This window comes from Mytilus californianus, unplaced genomic scaffold (genome assembly GCF_021869535.1).
Source record: "Mytilus californianus isolate M0D057914Y unplaced genomic scaffold, xbMytCali1.0.p SCAF_6, whole genome shotgun sequence".
NCBI lineage: Eukaryota > Metazoa > Mollusca > Bivalvia > Mytilida > Mytilidae > Mytilus > Mytilus californianus.
Window position 1 is genome coordinate 12,676,987 of NW_026262712.1, and position 18,725 is coordinate 12,695,711.

The 18,725-nt window shown below is 30.7% G+C and overlaps 1 long non-coding RNA gene across 1 annotated transcript; it reads left to right on the top strand.

Moving 5' to 3' along the window:
• The first annotated feature begins 413 nt into the window (after nt 1-413).
• Nucleotides 414-6,526, top strand: LOC127705217 (uncharacterized). The gene is made up of 3 exons (XR_007983751.1): nt 414-434; nt 4,028-4,240; nt 5,349-6,526. It is a non-coding gene; the product is annotated as an uncharacterized LOC127705217 (long non-coding RNA).
• The last annotated feature ends 12,199 nt before the right edge of the window (nt 6,527-18,725 follow it).

The following is an 18,725-nucleotide window of genomic DNA, read 5'->3' on the forward strand; positions in this document are numbered from 1 at the left end:
CTGTTTGCCTCAAGTGTTCTTAGTGAACGTTCTGTTAGTTGTGCTCTCTGATATCTATGGAATACTTCTGTGAATATTATGTTGCTAACAACATTTATTTGAGATAATCCTTAAACTTGTATGTATCTTATTATTGGCAAAATCACATGCTTTTCCCCATAACATTGATAAGATGATTTTAATTTTTCTGTTTAATTAATATATGAAGTAATTTGTTAATATTACATATTAGATCATAGTTGGACCGATGTATTTTCAGCTTACCCTGGAAAAATTTTGTTTTCAAGTTATCCTTCCATTAAGGAATTTGATGTTGCTACACGAAATGTGACTGTACTGTTTGAGGATGTACAAGGTAATGTGTATGCCTTGGATTACAATTATGGAAACGGATATGTATATTTTCCAAAAACTGGGCAAGGAGACATTATGCGGTATGCTGATTATTATACTGTATAAACCTATGTGGGTTTATTTAATTTTTTCAGAACCATCAGAACGAACACTAAGCTTGGAAATCTCAGATTTCAGATTTCAGGCATAAGGTTTAACATTTGTTTCAGAACAAATATTTGTATGCATCTAGCTTTTCGAATCGAACACCTATTTAGGGGGTCTCATCGCTAAGGCAGAATTATGGCTTTGACAAATATGTACATATGTGGCACAGATGTTCCATAGCTGTCAACCTAATCTGTATTCAGTAACTTTATAAAAAACATGAATTAAAACTCGCATTACAACAGCTGTCTTGTTAAGACTTTCATCGAATTGACCCGAATATGAATACAACAGATATCTCCTAGTTTCAAATACGTTTTTGGTAGAATCGGAGTACTGTTTTAGAAAATATGCTTCGCATCGTGGTTAACCAATATATATGAATCTTTGGTTTTCCTTATGAACAAATATTGTAGTTATCTAGAAATCTCGAATATAAAAAAAACAAAAACAAAACACGTTAATTTACAGGCAAATCTTTAAAGAAATTATCTTAAACTCACTGATCTATGTATAAGAATGCTTCTTTAAGGGAAAGAATACGGCGTTATTCACAGTCAGTTTACAGTCTGTTTATATAGTAATTTAAAAAACAAAAAGTTTTGTATCAATTTTCTTATGGCACACGTGGACATGGTAACCTCTTGTGAAAAAAAGACCAAAATCAAACTTAATTCTAACTGGTGATTCAGAACCTTCGACTTTGGCAATTTAAGAAGGATAGTTCTTTTTAAAACAATTAGATCCACGGAAAAAAAAACAAAAAACATGTTTTTTGAAATGTATTTTCTTCGAGGACCTAAATAAACGATTTAGGTCCTCCGAAGAAAATACATTTCAAAAAACATTTAAAAATTTAAAACACTGAATTTGTCTCTGTTATATTTAGATTTAATTATAATACGACAGATAATGATTTAATACGGACCATGCCAATGTTATCGTTGTAATGACAAATGCTACAAAGTTGTTCTACAGCTTCAGACTAAAACACATTGAAATGTGATGTCTTGATTTAACATGCATCCGTTTATTTCAATTCTGATATTGGTCTTTCATTTCTATTTATTTATTTGTGTAACCATCGTGCCCATATTAAGTTTCTGTTTGGGCTCCTGTTTGGGGTATATCTCGATTCGAACACGTTGTATTCTAATCTTCATGGTTCTTTTTCATATAACGTATATAAAGCCATTTATCATTATTTTCATATTTTATGTCAAGCAAAATGTATAAAGTTTTTGTTCCACGAAATGGTCAGCTGTAACCAATGCTTGTGAATATCGAGAAATACTGGTATCCGATAGACTGATACCTAATGCACAACGAATGTGAATGTGTATGTCTTTTTTGTGCATGATGTTAACTGTGAGAATTTTTTAAAACAGCCATGATCCTTTTTGTTAACTTTACTGGATCGATTGGTTTAGTAATACAAGTTCAAGAGATTAAATGATACTAGTATATTTAGAAATAATATGAATATTTTGATAGACTTATATCTAGGCATCTTCTGGAATTTTAACCAAAAATAATCATGTTATTTGTTTTCTTGTATCATTTGAAAGTGGAGCTAAAAAATTGAACAACAAAACATGAATCAATAATTCTGCTTAACTATGAGCCAAATATATAACATTAGTATATAATTACCGAATACATTGACGCACTTTGTCACCTGGATACACAAAAATTAAATTAAATTAAAGTTTGTATTATTTTCTGACATGTTGTAAAAGTAGTGTTCGTATTAATATACTTATCATTAGAAAGATATTAAAAAAGTAAATTTTTCGTTAATAAAATTAATTGAAGTGTCACATACAAAATGATTAAATCACAACTATTTACAAAGAAAGAGTTGAACAGACAGTCCTTTTAGGGAAGACAACTCCTGAACAAGACATAGTATACAACATTGTAGAAAACAATTAAAGTTAATTTAACACTATTAGCTCTTCAAAATGTTTATTAGGTTTTGGCATTTGCAAATAGTTTTGCCTCGAACATTACTGAAGACACATTCATTGTCGAAATGCCCATTTGGTGCAGTAAAATTAGCATCGTTAATGTTATTATTTATACAAAATTAGCACTAGTAAAACAAACAGTAATTATCTAAGGAATTTCAATTATACTGAGAAACAAGTCCAACATTTGTATCCGATCCGACTAGATTTATCATGTGTCCTTAATACTGTCAACAATGATTCTTCACGAAATCTGTAGGTCGAAAATAGCGTGGGTTTAAATCAATAAACTATAAAAATAGCTTGAAACTAATAATGAATTTCATCAAATTTTATAACAAAAGCCAAATAGCCAAATACGAAGATCATGAATCAGGCTGATATCCAGTTGAAAAGAAAAAAAAAGAAAAGAAATAGAGCTCTTTATTACAGGGTGTAAAATTGGCCTAGTTACTATATCTGAATTGTTTACATCTGTTTCTATGGGCTTTTAAATATAAGTGAAAAAATGATGCATCTTATATATTTGTTTATACTTATATTATAGTATGTAGCTTAGAGATATTTGTAAATCTTTTAAATTAAAAGAAAATGTTCTCAAAACAAGCGATTGAGGTAGGTGCAAATATATGTGGATCTGTTTTCTGCCTGAGCATAAATTCCGCCTGCAGAAAGATAAACGATTGATCTGTTTATAGCAACAATTTGCACCTCTGCCACTGATAACATTTTTTCGTAAAAAAAGTCCAAAAATGGGCAATCATCTCATCCAAAAGTCGGGTACGACTTTTCATGTTTAGGAGTGTTTGTTTTGACTGTTTTATCTTGAAAACGTATTAAGCAACCCTATTTGATAAACCATTTCGCTTCAGATTCTGTTACTTATCTATATTTTTAGGCTACATTTTAATGTAATAATATTAAACATTCACAGTAATAAACATAAGATATATTGGTCAAGCGAAATACCTTTATTATGAGTCCTAAGAACAGAGTATGTGTGTTTGAATAACAAAAAACTTGAGATTGAGATACAAATAATAAGGATGATTTTTTCATAGAAACTTCATAATACTTCTGTTAAGTTGAACAAGCTTAAAAAGAAAGAAAACATTAGTGGATTACAGGGAAGAGACAAATGACAACTATGACTGAAGAGCAAATGTGAATGAATCATATAAAGCGTATGGACTACATTCCCTTTTTGAAATGTTAACCTCTCTGATTTCCAAATTGCAACAATGATTCAAGTTAGTGGCAGCATCTTCTGACTATCTGGATAAAAAACAATCGCTTCAATATTGTTTGTTACTTACAAACATCCGCTCTGATGTAAAAAATGAAATGTGTTTGTTTGTAACATGGTTTAAATAGTAGAGAGTTTGTTAATGATATAAGTAGCTAATGTGACAGTTGTTTTCCACTCGTTTGATGTGTTTGAGCTTTTTATTTTGCCATTTGAAAAGGGATTTTCCGATTTGAATTTTACTTTGAGTTCGGTATTTTTTGTTTTACTTTTTTGAAATTTCAGAAATGTTTTTTTTTAATTTATATAGATTTCCCTATCCCTCACATAACAGAATATTACAGACAGTTGTCTAGACTGCGACATTTCCAAAAGGAATAGCTGTTGATTCAGCTAATGATCATATCTACTGGGTTGATGATTTCAGATACAAACTCTCAAGATGCAATTTAGATGGATCTAATATGACTGTTATATCAACTTTGATATATCCTTGGGTGATACGACTTGATGTTACGAGCAGGTATTGTATTTTTGATAAGAATTGAGCAAGACATTGATATTGGGTAAACCTTAAGAACAAATATTTGTTTCAGTCATGTCTTTTTAAACATAGCAATGACATACCATGTTCATAACTTAATGTGTGAATGGTTATATTTTTGTGATTGAGTAGGATAGATGTTTTAATATAGATCAAGGATAAGATCACATCCCCTCATAAAACATTGAACAATCGCGGGGATTAAGAGGACTAATAAATACAAAAGACGCAGATCAGGCGTATCTATCAATTAATCTCGAGTAACTCGAAAGTGATATGTAATATATTTGAGCGATTGTGCATAGCGGTTTAGAAATTAGTGATAAAGAAACTGTTTATATCTTGCATTAATGCCCATGGAATATATGAGCTTCAGACGTATGTTTTTCCCTTGAAAAGAGTTACACACATTAACCCCCATTCGGAACGTACTCCGTGTTAACACTTAGGTCACACAAATATCCATAACTAAAATAACGGACATTTCAAAACGGATGATAAATTTTTTTCTGAAATGTGCACTAATGAACACGTCTTTATAGGATTGCTTTGTGTAGATAAACATTTCACTAGAGAATACCTTGTGTATTGTATCTTGAGGCGAGGTCATCGTTTAAGGTAACCACAAACCTTCTGTACACAAAACTGGGATCAGTTCTGAAAACGAATGAAGACATATTTTGTGTTTATATCCGTGACTGTTAATCCTATGTCTGTAACTGACAACATGTGCAACGGTCCATACAAAAAAGGAAAACACAAACGAAAAATTACATTTTAAGTATATAGAATCACTATGTTCATCCTACCCTTGGTTAATGATAAATTTGTTCTCAGGCTCGAACTATCTTTCACTGAACTCGAATTGACAACAATTAATCAACCTTGCAATTGATGAAACATTGGGTATTGTGTTATGTTATCAATTTAAGTAGCAATCACAGGTTTAAATCATCTTCCTCACCTAGTATCACCTGACCAGTTCTTAATTGATTATAAATAGCGTAACAACACATATATAAAAAAACACACATTGAAACTCCACCTTTATTTATCTCAAGTTATCACACTTCCATTTGTCTTTCAGATGGATGTATATAAGTGAAAGCTATTCAGGAATATCGAAATCTAGATTCAATTTAGCTGAAAAGCAGACAATCGTTAATTTTACTTCGACACCTGTTTTGTGCATGGATATAGGTACGTTGTCACTTGTAATTCACGATGGAATCATATTAACATGTTATAATTTGAATTTGTTTTAATTATAATATTCTTTTTTTGTATATTCATCTATGATCAATCGATATGTATACTTATCTGTATATTTTGAATGAAAATAGGCACCAACAACGGACATACAAGCCTTCATATAAATGTATGCCAATTTTAAAGGCATTTAAAGAGATATAAGGCAAAGATATACAAGAAAGACATACTAGCAGTTCTTCCAACAAAAACCCGTCCGTCTATCCGGTGTTTTATCCGTTTATAAAGCTCTTGATTTTTTGTTAATAAGATTGAGATTTTAGAAGATTTTTGCCTCGATTCTGGTGAAAAATAAAATGGTACCAGTAATTTAACTAATTTTGTAAGGATATATCTTTATTAACAGATCGGCAACACGGCCAAAGAAAAATCAAAACAATGTCTCAGGATTTCTGCGAAAGAAATAGCATGTCTACTTCAATGGGTTATACAAAGATAAGTTTCAAATTATTTCCAAATAATAATCAGTCTAAACTGTGATTTATCTAAACCATACCGTGGTCAAGTTATATTCTGCAAATGATAGCATATATATATATATAAATACAATATTATAACGTACTGCTGTTTAAAAAAAAAAAAAAAAAAAAAAAAACGGTCGTCAGATACACAGCACATACACATAATACCAATAGTTCTGGAATCTGAAAACATCTTATAGTTAGAAGGAATACACAGTGTTGATTTCTTGTGCAACTCTTCGTTAAGTTTCACATTCACTCTAGCCAAGTGGTTGACGACAGGCCTCATTTTGGCTGATATTTGTATTAATATTTTTTCAATTCAATTATAGGAGCTTCCATTTCAGCCACTGTAGATGCCTCATGTTCTACTACAGACATTTTGGCAATATTTAACTGCACATCTGCTAAGATTTTTACATGTTCTATTACAACATGTACAAGGAGGTGTATACTTACATGTTTGCAGATTTTTCTTTTGTTATTTTCAGTGGATAATAAATGTAGTTATGTTTTAATGAATGTTTGCATTTTTATGACAGTGTTTTGAGTTTCTGTTTTTGTCTTCACTTTAAAGAAGCTATTTCAGTACTTAAAGAACAATTTGATACATGTTTGAAGTTTTTGGGTCCAATTTAGTAGAGACAACAAATTCAATATTCTGCGTGAACCATTATAACGGCTGTCAAAAAAAAATCATTGTTGGTGTTCGATGCATTTAATACAAACAAATACAAAACAATCTGAAATTCGCAATTCTGTATAAAAAATGCCTTTAACAGCAACAAGTAGCGAAGAAAAAAGTATGAGATTATTGAAAACATGTAGGGATAATGATAAAGATCCTAGCCATGTGGATGACACAGGAACTAGGAAATTGGACTCACCTGAGTGCTTTAATTGTGAAGTTTACACTTGTTGAAACCAGTCGTATTATTCATAAATTATTGATAGAGGAATCAGTTATAACTGTATAACATTTTTTTTTAAATATTAAAGACATTGATGAAAACAGTTTATATTGGATTAATTCCGATGGTATCATGAAATCAGTTAAAGTTGATGGCTCTGATGTAAAAACGATCATTTCAACAAAAAAATAGTCGTAGCAGGTACATATCCATTAGAGTCTTCGGTAGTTATATTTACTACTCTAGCGACAGTCAGTTATTAATAACGAATAAAACAGAAAGATCCACGTCAACTGTTCTTTACAATGATACCACCACAATTGACAGTATTTTTGTGTTGAATCAATCAGGTATGTAAACATCCGTCTTCTTAGACTTAATAAAAATTTTATCGGAAACCAACTGCGCGTTTACATTGTTCTATAATATGATAATAACTATTCTACGTATTGTAATAATTATCATAAACATCTAAAATATGGCACTTTCACCCCTTAATAACAACCAAAAACAAGATATTTTAAAGATACACCATGTGCAAAACTATTCCCTGATGGTTAGTCTCGTAGTTTGTGACAGGTTACCTATCGGTGACTGATAACTGTTTTCGCAGATGCAAATAGTAGCTGTTAGATATTGCGGCAACATTTTAATTAACTGTTAATTTTATCATCAGTATGTGTGTCAAATATTGGTATAACAACAATATTGAATTTGAAGCACTGTTTAGGGTTGAAATGCAGTATACATATATTGGTTGCCATTATATTTATGAAACATGGGTACTTAATCATGTAGAAATGTAAAAGTCTAGACATTAAAATGGAGTAAAAAATATGAACGCAACGAACCAATATGCAGATGCACGTCAAAGCTGTTTGCACAAATTCACCTGTTGTTGATAAAACAATCACTTGGTTTTCATAGATCTAAATAATGAAACAAAATTTCTAGAATATATGATATTGTTGCATTTTTTTGTTTTCGTATTTGTTAAGTAAGCTTGTAATGCATGCTTGTTTTACATACATGTATATACGGTTGATGGTGAATTGTTTGTTGCTTTAATATTGTATTCTTTACATATGATTATATTTTATTTTGTGATATTGCTTATTTGCTTTTGTATTTTCGTCCAAATCTTGCATATTTAATATTGTTATGTTTTCATATATTTCAAGTTTAATTTTTACATAGATAACCCTACAACAATAACAACTACAATATACTACTCTTATAAATACACGAGTATAGGTCTACCTTTTTGACAATTTATTAAATGTTTAAGTCATTTGTATCCTACTAGTATATCAAATTTTCTTAGAGTAGATCATAATACATAGAATTAAACTTTAAAATGCGGTTTAGCATGGTTATTGTATTAGCATACAACAACTTGTTATATAAGAATGAAGATTGTTAAAAAAATTCAATATTAAGACTTAGATTCTATTAATGTAAGAACTAGACCAAACTTTTTAGTTTTTCCTGCGGTGAGTAATATTCTATTCTTTTATTATTTCATACAATATATTCTGCACAACGTTGGCAACGTTAATACATTTTTAAAAAACAGTATTACTATCTTTTGCAATCAAATTGAAGCCTCCTACTTATTGTTCGGATAAAAAATATCTGATTTTAGAAATATGAATGATTTGTCGAAGTAAGGGATAAAAAAGTGTACGAAATTGAAAATGTTAAACAAATTTAACTCACGACAGATAGTTACATTTAATGATAGTCTTTTTATTTTGATGCATCTCACTGGATGATGACACGTCAATAAGGAACTACTACCGACAAAAACGAAAAGAAAAATGAGAAAGCAACACAACGACAGGTAGGAAAATTGTGATCAATGATGGTTTGATTTAGACTTTTTTTTTTACTTACACGAAAATATTATCAATCTATAATACAGGACATTTGTATTGATAAATAAAAAACTAAAAACATAAATTGTGACAAACAACGTAATTGTAAACCATAAATACTATATCACGGCCCATGCGTCTCGTTAAAGGTCGAAACAACTAACTACATAGACATGTATCATGTGATGTATGAAACACATGAAGCTAACACTTTTGGAAAAAGTTCAATTGACTTTTACATTGCATTGAAGTAATTTTGAACAATTGAAATTCCTTGTTTTGAATGCTGCCTGCATAGTTGTTTCTTTCTGAAAAATCGAAATAGTTGCAATATCTTGTATCTGCTTGATTGTTTGTAAACAAAGAACAATTCGTCAATGATAACATCACAAATTGTCGTTTAGTTTATATGATTTATAAATCTTAAAAAAGAAAGTACGAATATCAAGACGGCAATCAAAAATCATTGGTCCAATAGTCCACAATGGCCAAAAATAAAACGACTACAGTTTACAAAAAAACATCACACAGAAAACAAGATTGAGCAACAAGTACCTCACACAAAACTCAGTATAAACTTGTTTGTTCCGGATAGGTAATCCGTTTGGCTAGACTGATGGGAAAAACAAATTTGGTAGCAAGTCGCATTCGTTAATGTCACATTAAAAGAAGATAACGGGATGAGTATCGAATAACATGTATATATGGGCATCTGTTTTTCACATCTGTCATCCAAGTTATGATGAAAACCTCTAAACTAAAGTATCAACTAGGAGATATTTGATGCATATACAGGTGTTGCTGTCACTTGTTGCTACATTTCTCTGGTACATTTTAAGTTATTTGTTATATTTTCATATAAGTAAACCTAATAGTAACCTATGCTGTTATTGACGATTCTTTATCAAATCATCTCTGTAGTACAACCAACGGCATCAGATTGTAGGACACTAGGTATCAATGTAACCATGTTTTGTAGTAATAAATACAATATCGTACTATTTTTGTTTGTTTTTTTATCTTTGTTTTGGTTTATACTATTGCGCTTTTCAAAAGATGACTATTTTCTATACTTGCTTATTGTTGAACAATCAATTATTGAACTTATTGATATAAAATAATGGGACGTCTGAGATATAAAAAACCGTTCACATTCGAATTGATTTCATGTTTGCCATCTTGCAAAAACAATTGTTTACTAATAATATTATGTTGACCTCTAAATGTTGTAGCTTTTATATATCTTCGGGTGTCAATCCTATTGACGTACATCGAAACAATCATTTTATTCTCATTCAAATACACAGATATGGATAGACAATACTAATCGTTATATATGAGATAGTTTTTCCAAAAGTTAGTCATATAACCATAGTACTCTTAAAAATATAAACATCGGAATACAAAATAATAGTTCGTTTTAATCACGAAACAATAATCTAGGAGACATTCCAGCTGTATAATGACTAATGGGCCTCATTGTACTCGTTTCTGAGGATTTACGATTACGCCATTAATAGGCCAACCCTGCCATTTGATGTTCGTCTGATGCACTATTGAAAATGTTGAACATAAACAATGAGCGATTTGAAATATTTTGTAGAGATCATCACATTTTGCTTGCTTCGTGTTTTTTTTTTTTTAATGTATTCCAATTGTTTGTGTGGATTATATAGAAAACGCCTAAATTATTGATAATTCACCATGTGAGGACCTCAGTACAGCATCGCCTTATTATCTTGGCTGAAATCAATAGTAGGTAGATCTTGAAATTTAACTAATCATAGTATCCCTATCTCAAATTGTTCGATGAATAAAAACACTTGCATTTCAGCATTATTCTATTATTCTAGCAATGATAACCGTATCGGTAGTTTTTTTTAGGAAGATAAGTGGTGGCAATAATGTACATGACTCATAGGAGAAGGTGGAGTAGTACTATATATTATATCTTCTGCTTATTAAATGCATATACAATAAGAACTGAAGTCGTACTTTCAATGTATTTGTTTTTAAAATCGATGTACTTTCAGCATTTTACACCACATCAACATAAACAAGTGTAATCCAACTATACTAACTGATCAATTTGAAATGTGTAGGATTATAGGAACGTTTAAGTATTGTTTGGTTAAATATTGCTCAAATACAAATAAATATATTTAACTGCCTCTGTCGACTTACAGTAAACATTGTGTACAATGTAGGTGGGATTGGAGTTCTTAATATGATATGTTTCAGAGCAGAAGTATTTTTTAAGATGATTATTGGATGAAACTGTTCATGTCAAATGTATTTTAAAATTGTTTAATATATTGGTCCATTGGTCTTTGAAGCTTAGCTGCTTGGGTCATAACTTCGCATATAATTGATATTACATCCTATGTTAAAAGCCTCATGTAATCGTTGGATAATGTACACATATACTGCTTTGTATAGTTTTGTGGGGATTCTATACAGATCACCACAAAAAGGTGATATTTTACCGTTATAAACTGACGATAAGGTCTATAAATCTTTGAATCATTTGTTATCAAAATTCAAAAATTATTTTCTTATCCCAGGAATGGAATACCTTAGCCGTATTTGGCACACCTTTTTGGAATTGTGGGTCTTCAATGCTTTTCAACTTTGTACTTGTTTGGCTTAATAACGATTTTGTTCTGAGCGTCACTGATGGGTCTTATGTAGACGAAACGCACGTCTGGCGTATTAAATTATATTCCTGATACCTTTGATAACTATTAAGATATAACTTTAAGACCAATTTTCAATTTGCTCACATCTGTTAAAGATATCAAAGTTCTTGTTTTTAAATAATAATGTTTAATCGCCTTTGGTAGTTTGGTAACTGTTATTCTATAGTTTTGTTACATTGCTGAAATATACAGTACCATGTTTGTGTGTTTGTTATTTTTCGGTCATTTAAAATACCGTCTTTTTTATAAACCCCTTAAAAAGCTAACAACAATTTCATCACTTTATTTAGGTTTATGTTATTTGGTTATAGTTTAGGTCCTTTCTGGTTTGATCGGTTCTTAATCGTTTGTATTCGGTTTTAGATAAACAACTATTTTTTCTCGAGCATCAAGGAAGTGGCATTCAATTCAAAAGCGCTTCTGGTGTAGTAAAATGCATACCATGAATGTAATTAACGATTGCAAATCTTATATTAACCTTTCATGAATTATTCTGAGGTGATACTATTGTGTTATAAAAAGTATGTATGCCCTAAGCCAACGAAAAAAAAAAACAACAAAAAACAAACTGAAAATGTATAGTCATAATATAATTACACTAAATTCATTGTCATTCTGTTTACTTACAGGTTAAATCTAGTGTGTTTGAAAACAATTCGATAGATATATCAAACTAGAAATTCTAGATAACAAGAAGGTAACACATAAAGTGTTGATTATATTATTTTAACATGACCTGTATATTCTGTTAATGCCATCTCTAAGCGATAACGACATGTACAAAATAATCGTTGTGCTGTGATATATAGACATAAACATGCTATTATATAGTTGTGAACATCGGGTGATCATTTTATATCATAGCATATATAATATATCATATCATAATAAATGAACATAATAGATTTACAAAACGCATTCTTTTTAATTGGAAGTGTATTTTATATAACAAAATAATAACTTAAATTATTAGTTTTAATAAAAGACACCAGCATCATGTTTAATGCATTTTATATTTAAAGGAAAGTTGAAGTTAACACATACTTTTTTGTCAGATGGCTAGTCTTTAAGTGCCGAAATTTCCTTCGAGACATGGTAAGTATTTTACCATAATTTATCGAGTATGGTATCTTTATAAACGGAAAATCGAGACAAACATATATAAACATTTCATTTTAATTCAAAACTATGTGCACAAAATTTCGAAAGATCCCAATTTGTAGTGCAAATAGTTCTATGTATACTACGCGTTGCTGCATTCTGTTCGATTATACTTATTGCACAATTGTAGTATATATGATACCAATGTCGTTTTACAGATCCTGAAATACGTGACAACAATTTTTTGGTATACATAATATCAATTATTTAAATCCGAAATACCGTCACATTTTCAATATCTTGCACTAATATAATGATACAATTGATAATGTTTGTGGATACAATTTATTAACATGTTTAATTTAAAAGTGCATTTGTACATAACTTGTGCACGTTTTTAATTTGCGGCAAAAAGACTGTTCAAGTGTTTTTATATCGATACTTTGTTTTATTTCAGGTCTTCTAGATTTAATTGTTAATTTTTTTTATCAGATATACTATATTACGCCAAGTAGAAAAAAAAGCTAAATTAAATATAAACATTGTAAAATTCAAGATGGATTATAACACGTACGTGACAAAAATAGTGACACAAACACGCAACGTTGTCAAACGATACAGTGTTCAAACGAAGATGGTAATTCCTTCATTCAGGAAAGAAACTAAGGAAGTATGAATCTTACAAGAAATGTATAAAGTTGTAAATGTAGAAATATTCTTTGAGAGAACAAGAATTTCGATATTGCGAGAAGAGACATAATTAAGATTTATATGGACCATATTCAAATCATTATTTCCAATATTTAGTTGCTGATACAAACGAAAATTCCAAATTTTTAACATTATTTATTCATCGAATCTGTACATACCATGACATGATTTATTTTCGGAATACTTATGCTGGAACTTTCAATCGAATTAAAATGTTTTTAACGAACGATAAGTGTTTTATGATAGAAATATCTGTAAACTGTATTCATTTGTATACGGCAGGCCTAAAACGTGAACTCAATAACATACATACAAAGGTTAAACATTCTCCAGACCTTGATTTCATTTGAAAAATACGAGTGACTGTTCATGTATTTGTACAAGCGATGATGTTCATATAAAGGAAAAAACAACATTGTATCAGGATGTATGTTAGTTTCGTTCACAATAAAACATATTTATCTTAATATTGACTAAAACAATCAAAACTGCATTCGATATTATCATGGCGCTCTCCTCCAATGTATTCAAATTTGAGTGAACATATAGGAAAACCTAACGGCATTTAGTAAATACTTAATGCACATAAGAAGGAAATTTTGACAACATCGGGTTACCAAAGTGTATTCAACGAATGTTTTAAAATCTTTGATTCAATTGATCGATTGATTGTTGTCTAGCTCCACTTTTATCACTTTTGGCTATTTCGTGTCGTTCAGTTTTATTTGAGTAGAAAGTATGAGTGCCCAGACAACTCCCGTACGTGACCTTCGGCATCTTACTCAATTAACATGATTAAGATGGGAGTCGAATGTACCTGTTACGGGCTTGGTTTTAACCCACAATCGCATTGCTGACAGGCTAGATATACAGTAGTTGATGACTACTTAAAATAATCGGCCACCTAGGCCGCTTTAAAACAAAATAGATTATTCAATCATTTTCTGCATAAAAGGGCATACTTCACGCCTTAAAACTAAGTTTTTGAAGAACATCAAAGACTGATTTTGATTATAAGCAATTAAATGGCAAATAAAACAGATCATGTGAAAATTGAACCTGAAAGCATGAAAAGGGGCACTATCTTCCGGCGTTTGACTTTCAATTTTGTTATACTTAGCATTAGTAAAAACAACATCTATAGACAAATCAAGACAGTTAAATTAAATACCGTGTTCAATATAATTGTTTCTCTAATTCTTCGTCAATTTATCCCTTTCTGCACCCATTGTATAAAAAAAAATGTAATCAACATGTGGTTCGTTTGATCTCAGTTCTTCATTGGTTAAAATCCGATTATGGCGTAGAATTTTCTTGCTTTCCTCTGAATTTCCTATTGTGACGGCATGACCATGCCTAATGACGTCACATAAAAAGAACACATCTTTTTGCAGATCATTCGAAAAGAAGGAATAAATTTGCCTGCGTATTGTTTGAAAATCATTAGAGAAACAGATTCCACCACCAAATTTCGTGTAATACGATATTTATCCACTCTCGACAGTTAAATTTTAAATATTTAAAACGCTCGGCGAGCCTCGCGTTTTAAATTTGAAAATTTAACTGTCTCGAGTGGATAAATATCGTATCACACTCGATGCAGTGGTAAAATCTATATTTAACTGGTATTATATACTGTGTTAACGTTTTCATCTTTGTTTTTTCTACCATTTGTAATTGAAGAATGTACTAGTAATTGTGACTTTTTTAAAGTTGTATATCTAAAGATTTTGTTGTATCCCAATTTATTTTAAAATACATCTTTAATTATGTTTATCTATTCATGTTATCTATTATTAAATTTGAAACTAGTTATTTTTGTTTATTCTGAATTGACATACAATGTCAACGCGTATACTATGCAGTTATGTTAGTTGTAACGGCGTCGTACACGTCAGTAACATATACTAAGAAAATGCGTATCTCACGTAAAGAATTAAGGTAGATGGCTTGACCTTACCATATTCAAACATCCCAGAATATCATTGGAACCGTGTATACTTAATATTACGTCAATAGTATTTCATTTTAAATACAAGGCTTGTCGGCGTGACTAATTTTAGATGCACAGTACGTAGTAGTTCTATGATATACCTCTAAAGCTAACCAAACCTTTGAACAGACTTATTCAGAGGGGATATAGTTACGATACTGTTGTCAGGTCATGAAAGATGACATTTTTTGGAATTAATATTGTTCAATCATAGGGTCTATGATCGGGAATAAACACATGTATTCTAAAACCAATTGTTAGCATGATACGGATTATGTTCTTTATGTGTATTGTATGATGGTACAGACTAAACTCCTCACGGGAGTGATTGTGCTTGATTTTCACTTGACGAAGACATAATTTTCAATCAGTTTAATTGAGGTCTTGTGCTGGCGTGTCAGTTACTGCTAGTAATCCTTTGCTAAGTTATGTTATCATTGTCATTTTGCTGAGTTTCTACTGTAACCTATTCTAAAATCAGACTAGGACTTTTTTTCAAACTGAGTTTTACTGTGCGTATTGATAAGTGTTTGTTTATTCTAAATTGACTAGAAGTGAATGAAAAGGTTGAGATCTCACAAAACATGTTTAACCCCGCCGGATGTTTGCATCTAGTATACATTTTAGTTTAGGGGCCAGCTCAAGTCCGGCTCTGGAAGGTATATTTTCATACTCTGTTGAAGACCCATTTGTGGCCTTGGGCTGATTTCTGCTGTTTGGTCGGGTTATTGTCTCTTTGACACATTCCTCGTTTCCATTCTCAACTTTATTATCCAAACTTATTTAAATGGGTTAGGCTGATACAGTTTGACTTTGTTTCCTATTCTAGTTTACTTTTGACTTACATAACCAACTACTTCGTATTTGCTACTGCATGTGTAGAAACAAACGTCATTTATTCATATTAAAAAGGTTACTATAACATAATGTACCTGCAGAAAATGTCGGTACTTACATTTTGATATAAAGGTTGCAGTATATTTAATTTAATGGTTTATTTTTACGTTTATATTCTTTAAGTTGTTCCCACTTTGACATAACCTGTTGAGAAATATTTAGATGTTTTTGGAAAATCATCCGTTATACACACATAATACAACGATAAATAAATATCAATGTATCTATATAACGATTATTTCTTGTTGCACTTATCTAAACGAATATTGTAGTAGTGATTAGTATTTGACTTGCTAACACTTTACATTGTACATGTTCCCGATTAAGCGAAAACGTATAAATATAACAAGCTTACTTTCATAGGTTCTAGATATGTTTCCATTATACGAATTTTGTACAAATGAACATCTGATACAAGCAAATTAAACCAAACATTAAGTGTATATAACTTAATGATGATTGAAAGGGATAAATTAATACAACACTAGTCAATAAGATAGACAAATAACAACACACCAGAAAGCTAAAGGAATGTTTGTAAACGATACATTACGACACATTAATTAAAAGCTATGTTATTATGGCTATGGTCTGATTGTTCTAAATTTTAAATTGTAGTCGAACACTTCATTCTGCCAACCGTTGAATGCGTACTAGTATTTGATAGTAATTTTACTAAGGCTGTATATTTAGGTTATTTCTATTTTTCAGGAAAACAAATTAACTGCTCAAAATGATGATAGAAAATCGTGTCATGATATTCTACCCTTAAACGATCGAACAATATTTAAATGAAATTGAACCCTTTCACTGTAAAGGACAGATTCATTACACTTATTTTGTTAAGAGCGATTGACGGACATGATATCGTCAAATACAGGCTTGCAATGACTGCCTGGACAACTAAAACTCACCTCTAAACTAATGCAGATTCGACAGTTTAGATGAAATCGTAAAACAATTAATGAAATTATCGCAGAAGCGTCAAAGAGATTCAGAGTAAAAGGGTATAATTATGTAAAATCGTGACTTCGCTTCGAAAACTTAGTTGCCCATCCAGGTTTAGTTTATTTAAATGAACTTGCTGGTTTCTGTAAATTATCTCTCTAATTTTTGGCCTTAATTAAACAATCAGGTTTTTTGTTTATGAGTTGTTGTTGCATGCATCCCCAAAACATTCTTTGAAATGAAAGTACGAGAAATGTTAAATACAAAAAAAATGCGATATTTAAAGCTGCATGAAAACTTCATTCTCAGATGAAATATTTCAGGACTTTTAATGTCAATAAATAATCAAGCCGATCTAACCGTTAAGTTTCAAGTTGACCGACACAACTTTAAGTCGTCCGTGACGACCGCATGACCGCTAATTTCGAGCATTGTCGACTGTGTGAATATTCATTGAACATCCCAACAGACAATCCATCCATACAGTGGATTTTATCGCTTAAAGGGATAAGTCTTGGTAACTTTTTTTTTCTCATGTTTTTCGTTGGTATTATTAAATCACCATGGTCAAGGTAAAGCTTCAACTAAGATAAGGTATGCATGAAAAAGATAAAATGCTTCATAAAAAAAAAAGATTTTTGTAATGTAATACAGCAATAATCAAGTGAACAATATCAGAACTATCATGCAAGTACAGGTGTACTGAGCAACTGTCTTTGTACTTTCATCAAGAACAGTCAACCAGCAGAGATATCGACCCAGTAGTAGTTATATAAAAAGGCAACAGTTGTATACCGCTGTTCAGTAGTGATAATTCGATTAAGCAAAAACAAATCCGGGTAACAAACTTACACCGAGAGATACACATCAACTATAGGATGAAAACAACGGAACAAACGAAACACTGAACTACAACAAAAACAAACGGAAACATACATAGAAATGGACTGTAGATAACCACTGCCACATTTATGACATGGTACATGCAATTTTAAGAACAAATGGTTGGTATAACCTAGTTTCATGGATAGTTAAAAATGCCAATAAATAACAATAATGATGACAAGAATACAGTACGAACAAACGCAAGAACACTCATCACAGAAAAATACAAAAAAAATACTATAATAAGTCATATAACAGTACATTACAACATGTAAAACGCAAAATAACAATGGACACCATTAGCAGTTGCACATTGACATCTGATATAAATTACGACAATTGTATTTAAGAGTTCCTTTAAAAAAAAAGCGTAACACAACACGTAAACACATTTATTGTATAGACGAATGTCAAATGTGGATGAGGATATAATAATCCTTCATGAACACCTAAGGTGACAACTGTGTGTACTACTTAGCATTAAATTGTTTTATAAGATAGTTTGTTGACTTTTTTGGCTTTTCTTTGTTTTTGTCAGTTTCCCTTCGACTCCATAATTTTTTAATACAATAAGTGTCTTCCGCATCTTTTTGAACATGTTTAAGAGTTGATATAAGCAACAATTACCAAATTGTAGCCCAATCATGTACAACATGTACAATGTAATATTGTCAATGAAAATTTCAAGTAAACAATATCAGTAAGTTACCAA